Below are 7494 nucleotides of genomic sequence, written 5' to 3'. Positions count from 1 at the left end.
AAGCTAACACATAGCAGTGTGTGACAAATTGCAGTGAAGTAAGCTCACGTCCCCCTTCACTTCTTGAGTTAGAGAGTACAGATGATTCTTACGTCAGACCGTTTCACTTCTATCTTTATGCCATGCCTTAGGCTTAGAGTGTTCAAACCAGATGCAATCCTGTCTGGTCTCCCTAATACACCTCTACCCCGATATAACGCGACCCGACATAACACGAATTCGGATATAACGCGGTAAAGAAGTGCTCCGGGGGGGGGCGGAGCTGCATGCTCTGGCAGATCAAAGCAAGTTCAATATAACGCCGTTTCACCTATAACGCGGTATGATTTTTTGGCTCCCGAGGACAGCGTTATATCGGGGTAGAGGTGTATGTCCAGTATAATATTTATAACAAACGTATTTAAACTTAGAGCTACCTTTGCGCACAGAACCCAGGAGCACCCCAGTCCCTCCTTCTCTTGTCTGCTGACTTCTAGACAGACTCAAAGGGAAAACAACCCCCCCCCCCCCCGACCCTTCTCTGTTTTAAAGAGACAAATACACTCTTGCATCCCCTTTGACATACTGGGCCCAATTAATCCCTGGTGTAACTTCAAGGAATTCAATGGTATTTCCCAAAGGATGAATATGGCTCATTCATTACAAGTATCAGAACTCAAGACTTAACATGGACTGGACTGCAGACCTGGCCAAAATAAAGACGAGGCTGTGAGGTGGGCTTGATACCACTGCTGAGAGGCAGTGTTATGGCTAAATCTGAAAAATTGCCCTCCCCCTCCCCCAAGCTGGCAAGCAGGAAGCACAGTATTGACAATCCCCACCGCATGTGATATCTTCCTGTACCTTTTTCTGATGGGTACATGCAGGACTGGCCCTAGACCAAATGGTGCCCCAGGCAAGGAGTGTCTTCAATGCCCCCCACATTTGTTAAACTTTTGAATACCTTATTTTTTATTGCATTTGTCACCCATTTCACAACTTTGATGCATGATTTGCATGCATGATTTATCCCTGTCATATAAGACAATAAATTAGCACACTAGGATCTGTAAATCTCTATTTATTCATGCCATATATAAGCACAAAAAAATTGTTTCCTCTAAGCTTATAGAAACTTTTTAATTTTAAGAGTAACTGAAATGTACTAACATCAAGAAATTAAACTGTCCTCGCACATTACATGTTAAGCATGGCAAAAGAAGTAACAGTATTTATTTTATATTGTTGAGTAGATAGGGGTTTGATAGATATCTCTGGTGTCTCATTAAATATGTCCTTTGTTAGTCACTACTTACATTCTTCAAGTCTTAAAACACAAGTACACTTTCACAATTACACAATGAAACAAGGTTCACAATATTACAGCTGGGCTCTCACTTCATTCTTATATCTCACTGCCTGACTGAAGACGGCCTGCCCCTTACATACTTGCGAGGGCATGGCTAACAACAGTCTAAGAGGTTCGAGGAAAATGTAGTTCTTAGAAAGTCTGGAAGGTTCCACGAGATTCTACAAAGGTCCAGAACATTCTAGGAGATTAGTGAAAAATGAATCCACATACAGAATACCTGAAACATTTTACTTCATACATTTTAATTTCCCTTTTGTCACTAACAACAAAAACAGCACCCCGAGCACAGTGCTCCCCAAGCCCAGCACCTGGGTCGTCTGCCCTAAATCCAGTCCTGGGTACGTGCACCAAAAATGGGGCTTGGAGGCACTTCAGAGAGGAGCTACATCTTATGGGCTTATTTAGGTTTCTCTCAGGCTTTTAGGTGTGGCAATCCTGTTCTTTGTTAAAGGACTGGTTCAGCAACCTCACTGCTTTGGGAATAATAGGTCTTCACCTTGCAGGAATATTTTTTTAGTTTTTTATAAAGTGACATGAGATCCTTGAATGGAAGGTGATATAGAGTTGTAATATTTAATAATTATTACCAGTGAGCCACCTGGAATAAAAATATATAGCATGTAGATGATAATCCTCAATAGTGATGCAACAATGGTTAATAACATTATTTTAATTTATTCTATAATGTTAAGTTGTTCTAAACTTGCCTGCGTTGTTATTAAATTTGAATACTTGTATAAATGTGGTGCATGGAAAATGACACATATATTTGATTTTAGTTGCTTGTTTTATTAAATGAAGTATTCAGGCTAGTTACAGAAACAGGAAATGTCTGCTTTTTCCTAATAAGTGACAGGCACAAGAAGCTTCAAGGAGAATACCTCGTCCTTGCCCATAAATCTGTCTCTCTCACCTCCAGGTCCAATTGCAGAGTCTGGAATGCAGTTTCATAACTTTTTTGTTATATTAATTTACATTATTTACTTTTTGTAATGTTAGAGAGTTTTGAACATTAGTTGTTGTGATTTGGATTTTGTACAGAGTGTTTAGTGGGTGTTTTTAATTATGAATTGTGGGTGAGGCTACTGTAGATTGTAATCTTGAGTACTGTTTGGTTAAAAGGCAGACACCCAACAGGAGTGCCTTCTCAAAGAGCCAGACACTTGCCCCTTGTTAAGGACTGTGAAGATATTCTTCTCCCATCTTGAAGAGAGGTGGTATATAAGCTCGTGGTTTGTTAGGGCCACAAAAAGCAGAAAGAAAAGTCTCCTTGATCTCCCTTCCCACCCCTTTCTCTCTTCATAAAGAAAAAAGTCTGTTTCAAACACACACAAAGAATTCTAGGATATGCTTACTAGAAACTGGTTCCTTGTATAAGCCATCTAAGGTCAATGTGTAACTTTAAGGAAAACACATGTATTTAGGAAGCGTTTATTTGCAAATGTTTTTGTATTTATATGCAAGCCTCCTGATAACTGCCTGATACCACTGCTATATAAATAGTAAGATGTTTTGTGCACAAATATGGTAATGTCATTTAATATCCTGGTTACTTACATAAGAAGCCTTTAAGAATAGAATGTTTTTGGGCATTAATTAGTTATCTGGCAATGCTTGAGCAACTTTCTGGCTAAAAAGAGCCACCTCTCCAAGAACTGTAAAAAATCAATACCTTCTTTGAGGACTATTTAAGCTAAAGACCTTCTTTAAGAATCATGTACATTTAAAAAAAAAACTATTTTAAAGCTAAAAGGGTTTCATATAAAAAATAAGGCTGTTTGGACTGGACTTACCTGAAACCAAATTTCAACTCCTATTAAATGCTAATAAAACTAAAAGAATTTCTCGGAAAATGGACTAAATACAAGAAAGAGTTAAAACACTAAATTTTAAAGATGTTCTGAGAGTTAGTTTCCTCTACAAGAATAAAGACAGTTACCACGCTGTGGAATATGCAAATAGATTGTTCATTCATGATCAAGGTACCACCATCCCATGAAGGTCTTAAGCCAGGGGGAGTATGTCTACACAGCCCGGGTCAATAGACTCAGGCTAGCAGGGCAAGCACTCTAAGAGTAGCTGTGTGGACAGTGCTTTGAAGATGTGGCTCGGGCTGGAGCTCAGGCGCTGAAGGTTAGGGAGGGGGTTGGGCTTCAAAGTGCTGTCTGTACAGCTATTTTTAGAGCACTAGTGTGATCCCCGCTAGCCCAACTCTGTCACCCCTGGCTGGGTAGACATACCCTGAAAGGATAAGCAGCTAATAGTTAAACCTAGACAAGGCCTAACAGAGGTGTGTCTTGCACTACCAGTGAAACCAAGAAAGAAGAGTATAAATATCTCTGAATTAAGCAAGCAGCACACTTTGCTCCTATTTCCCAATGTCAAAGGCAGTCCTGTCTCAACAGTCTGATCTTGCCTGAGCCTGTACATCTCATCTCTTTCAAGCAAGCAAATTGCATAAAGAAAACAGAGGAGCCACCCTACACCATCAAGAAGAAGCAACCTTCCAGTACAGCACTGCTTCTGCCACATACTGCTATCACCAAGACGTCACCATTCTGGGTGAGAGGAAGTTTGCCAAAGCACAGTCAAAGAGCTGATTTCAATTTTTCGTGTCAAAAATTTAATGGAATCTTGAAGTGCTCTTGTAATTTAAGACAATAACTGCTTCTCCGAAACACCACAATGGTTCAGACTACGTATTCCTGGAGAGAAGACGTACACTAACCTTGGTAAACGGAGAAATAGCAGATTTAATTTGAATATTAATATTCATTAATTTGCCCGTCTCAAGACAGCTCCTTGAACAGCTTGTTTTAAGTAATGTAATTTTAATACTTTCTTTGGTTTTGTTAGATTTAGTTAAGGTTGCTCACTTTTTCCCATTTATAAACGGTTAGGTTATCTATGATAAACCAAATAGGACTCACCTACCCTTAAACAAGAAGCCTTTGCCCATCTACAAACTGTTTTAGTTATCTATGATACACTGCGACAGGACTCACTACTGATTTTGGAAATAATATACTTTGGTCTTGACTTATCTAGAGAAGAGCACCCCCATCTGAGATACACCTTCTCTCAAGGGGGTCATCTCTGTTAAAAGCTCTCCATGTACAGACATAGAAAAGAGATTGTAACTGAGGTGACCATTGTTTATTTATTTGTGTTTGTTTTGCTTTTATTTTATTTTTGTTCGTTTAACAATAAAACAGTCATAGTTAACTGGGATTATTTTGCTTGTTTTTAATCATGGTATCTCCTAAGGCATGGAAAAGAACACCATGTTACTAAAATAGAATCATAATGTTGGGCTGGAAGGCACCACAAAAGGTCATCTAGTTCAGCCCCCCCCCCGCAAGACCAAGCAGAGACAACCCATAACTGCTGATAGTGCGGGGGGGAGGGGCCGAGTGAGAGCAGTGGCTTCAGCAGATGTTACTGTGCATAGGTGCTGGAACTAAAGTGTTTTCCGTTATATACAGGATTTAGTTTGGTTCAATGGCTCTCAGCACCCCCACCATAAAAATGGTTCCAGCACCCCTGTTACTGCACATGCTTAGTCCATGTGAGCATGTTCAGTACAAGCCAACCAGCAAATCTGGGAGGCATGTGACCCTGCATGCCCCACCACATGTCACCTCTGGGACCAAGTAAACCTAAACCATCCCTGACATCCCTGTTCTTAAAAACCTTCACAGAAGGGGATTCCACTGGCTCCTATGGTTACCTATTCCAGTGCTTAACTCTCCTTATAGTTAGAAAGTTTTCCCTAATATCTAACCTAACTCTCCCTTGCTGCAGATTAAACTGATGAAATACTAGTAAATAAACACAACTATGACATAGTTGGCATCACAGAAACCTGGTGGGATAATACGCATGACTGGAATATTGGTATAAAAAGGTACAGCTTGCTCAGGAAGGACAGGCAGGAGAAAAAAGGAGGAGTTATTGCCTTGTATAGCAAAGATGTATATGCTTGCATTGAGGTCGAGATACAAGTGGGAAGCAGACATGTTGACAGTCTCTGGGTAAAGATAAAAGGGGTAAAAAACAAGGGTGATGTCATTGTAGCATCTATTATAGACCACCTAACCAGGAAGAAGAGGTGGATGAGGCTTTTTTTAAACAACTAACAAAATCATCCAAAGCACAGGACTTGGTGGTGATGGGGGATTTTGATTACTCAGACATCTTTTTGGAAAATAACACAGCAGGGCACACATTATCCCATAAGTTCTTGGAATGTATTGGAGACAATTTTTTATTTGAGAAGGTGGAGAAAGCTACTAGGGGACAGGCTGTTCTAGATTTGATTTTGACAAATAGGGAAGAACTGGTTGAGAATTTGAAAGTGGAAGGCAGCTTGTGTGAAAGTGATCATGAAATGATAGAGTTCATGATTCTAAGGAATGGTAGGAGGGAGAACAGCAAAATAAAGACAATGGATTTCAAGAAGGCAGACTTTAGCAAACTCAGGGAGTTGGTAGGTAAGATCCCACGGGAAGCAAGTGTAAGGGGAAAAACAATTGAAGACAGTTGGCAGTTTTTCAAAGAGACATTATTAAGGGCACAAGAGCAAACTATCCCACTGCATAGGAAAGATAGGAAGTGTGGCAAGAGACCAGCCTGGCTTAACCAGAAGATCTTCAATGATCTAAAAATAAAAAAGAGTCCTACAAAAAGTGGAAACTAGGTCAAATTACAAAGGATCAATGTAAACAAACAACACAAGTATGTAGGGACAAAATTAGAAAGGCCAAGGCACAAAACGAGATCAAACTAGCTAGAGACATAAAGGGTAACAAGAAAACATTCTACAAATACATTAGAAGCAAGAGGAAGATCAAGGATAGGGTAGGCCCATTACTCAATGGGGGCGGGGGGGAAATGATAACAGAAAATGGCAGGGGTGCTTAATGACTTCTTTGTTTTGGTTTTCACCAAGAAGATTGGTGGTGACTGGATGTCTAACATAGTGAATGTCAGTGAAAATGAGGTAGGATCAGAAGAGGCTAAAATAGGGAAAGAACAAGTTAAAAACTACTTAGACCAGTTAGATGTCTTCAAGTCACCAGGGCCTGATGGAATGCATCCTAGAATATTCAAGGAGCTGACTGAGGAGATATCTGAGCTATTAGCGATTATCTTTGAAAAGTCATGGAAGACGGGAAAGATTCCAGAAGACTGGAAAAGGGCAAATATAGTGCCAATCTATAAAAAGGGAAATAAGGATAACCCGGGAAATAACAGACCAGTCATCTTAACTTCTGTACCCAGAAAGATAATGGAGCAAATAATTAAGCAATCAATTTACATACATTTAGAAGATAATAAGGTGATGAGTAACAGTCAGCATGGATTAAGTCAAGAAGAAATCGTGTAAAACCAACCTGATAGCTTTTTTTGACAGAGTAACAAGCCTTGTGGATGGGGGGAAGTGGGAGATGGTATATCTTGACTTTAGTAAAGCTTTTGATACTGTCTCGCATGACCTTCTCATAAACAAATTAGGGAAATGAAACCTAGATGGAGCTACTATAAGGTGGGTGCAAAACTGGTTGGAAGACTGTTCCCAGAGATTAGTTATCTGTGGTTCACAGTCAAGCTGGAAGGACATAACGAGTGGGGTCCCACAGGGATCAGTTCTGGGTCCGGGTCTGTTCAATATCTTCATCAATTATTTAGATAATGGCATAGAGAGTACACTAATAAAGTCTGCGGATGATACCAAGCTGGGAGGGGTTGCAAGTGGCTTGGAGGATAGGATTAAAATTTAAAATGATCTGGATAAACTGGAGAAATGGTCTGAAGTAAATAGGATGAAATTCAATAAGGACAAATGCAAAGTACTCCATTTAGGAAGGTACAATCAGTTGCACACATACAAAATGGGAAATGACTGCCTAGGAAGGAATACTGCATAAAGGGATCTGGGATTCATCGTGGATCACAAGCTAAATATGAATGAGCAGTGTAACACTGTTGCAAAAAAAGCAAACATCATTCTGGGATGTATTAGCAGGAGTGTTGTAAGCAAGACCTGAAAAGTAATTCTTCCCCTCTACTCTGCGCTGATTAGGCCTCAACTGGAGTATTGTGTCCAGTTCTGGGCACCACATTTTAGGAAGGATGTGAAC

This window comes from Malaclemys terrapin, chromosome 4 (assembly GCF_027887155.1).
Source record: "Malaclemys terrapin pileata isolate rMalTer1 chromosome 4, rMalTer1.hap1, whole genome shotgun sequence".
NCBI lineage: Eukaryota > Metazoa > Chordata > Testudines > Emydidae > Malaclemys > Malaclemys terrapin.
This window is presented reverse-complemented; position numbering follows the sequence as displayed.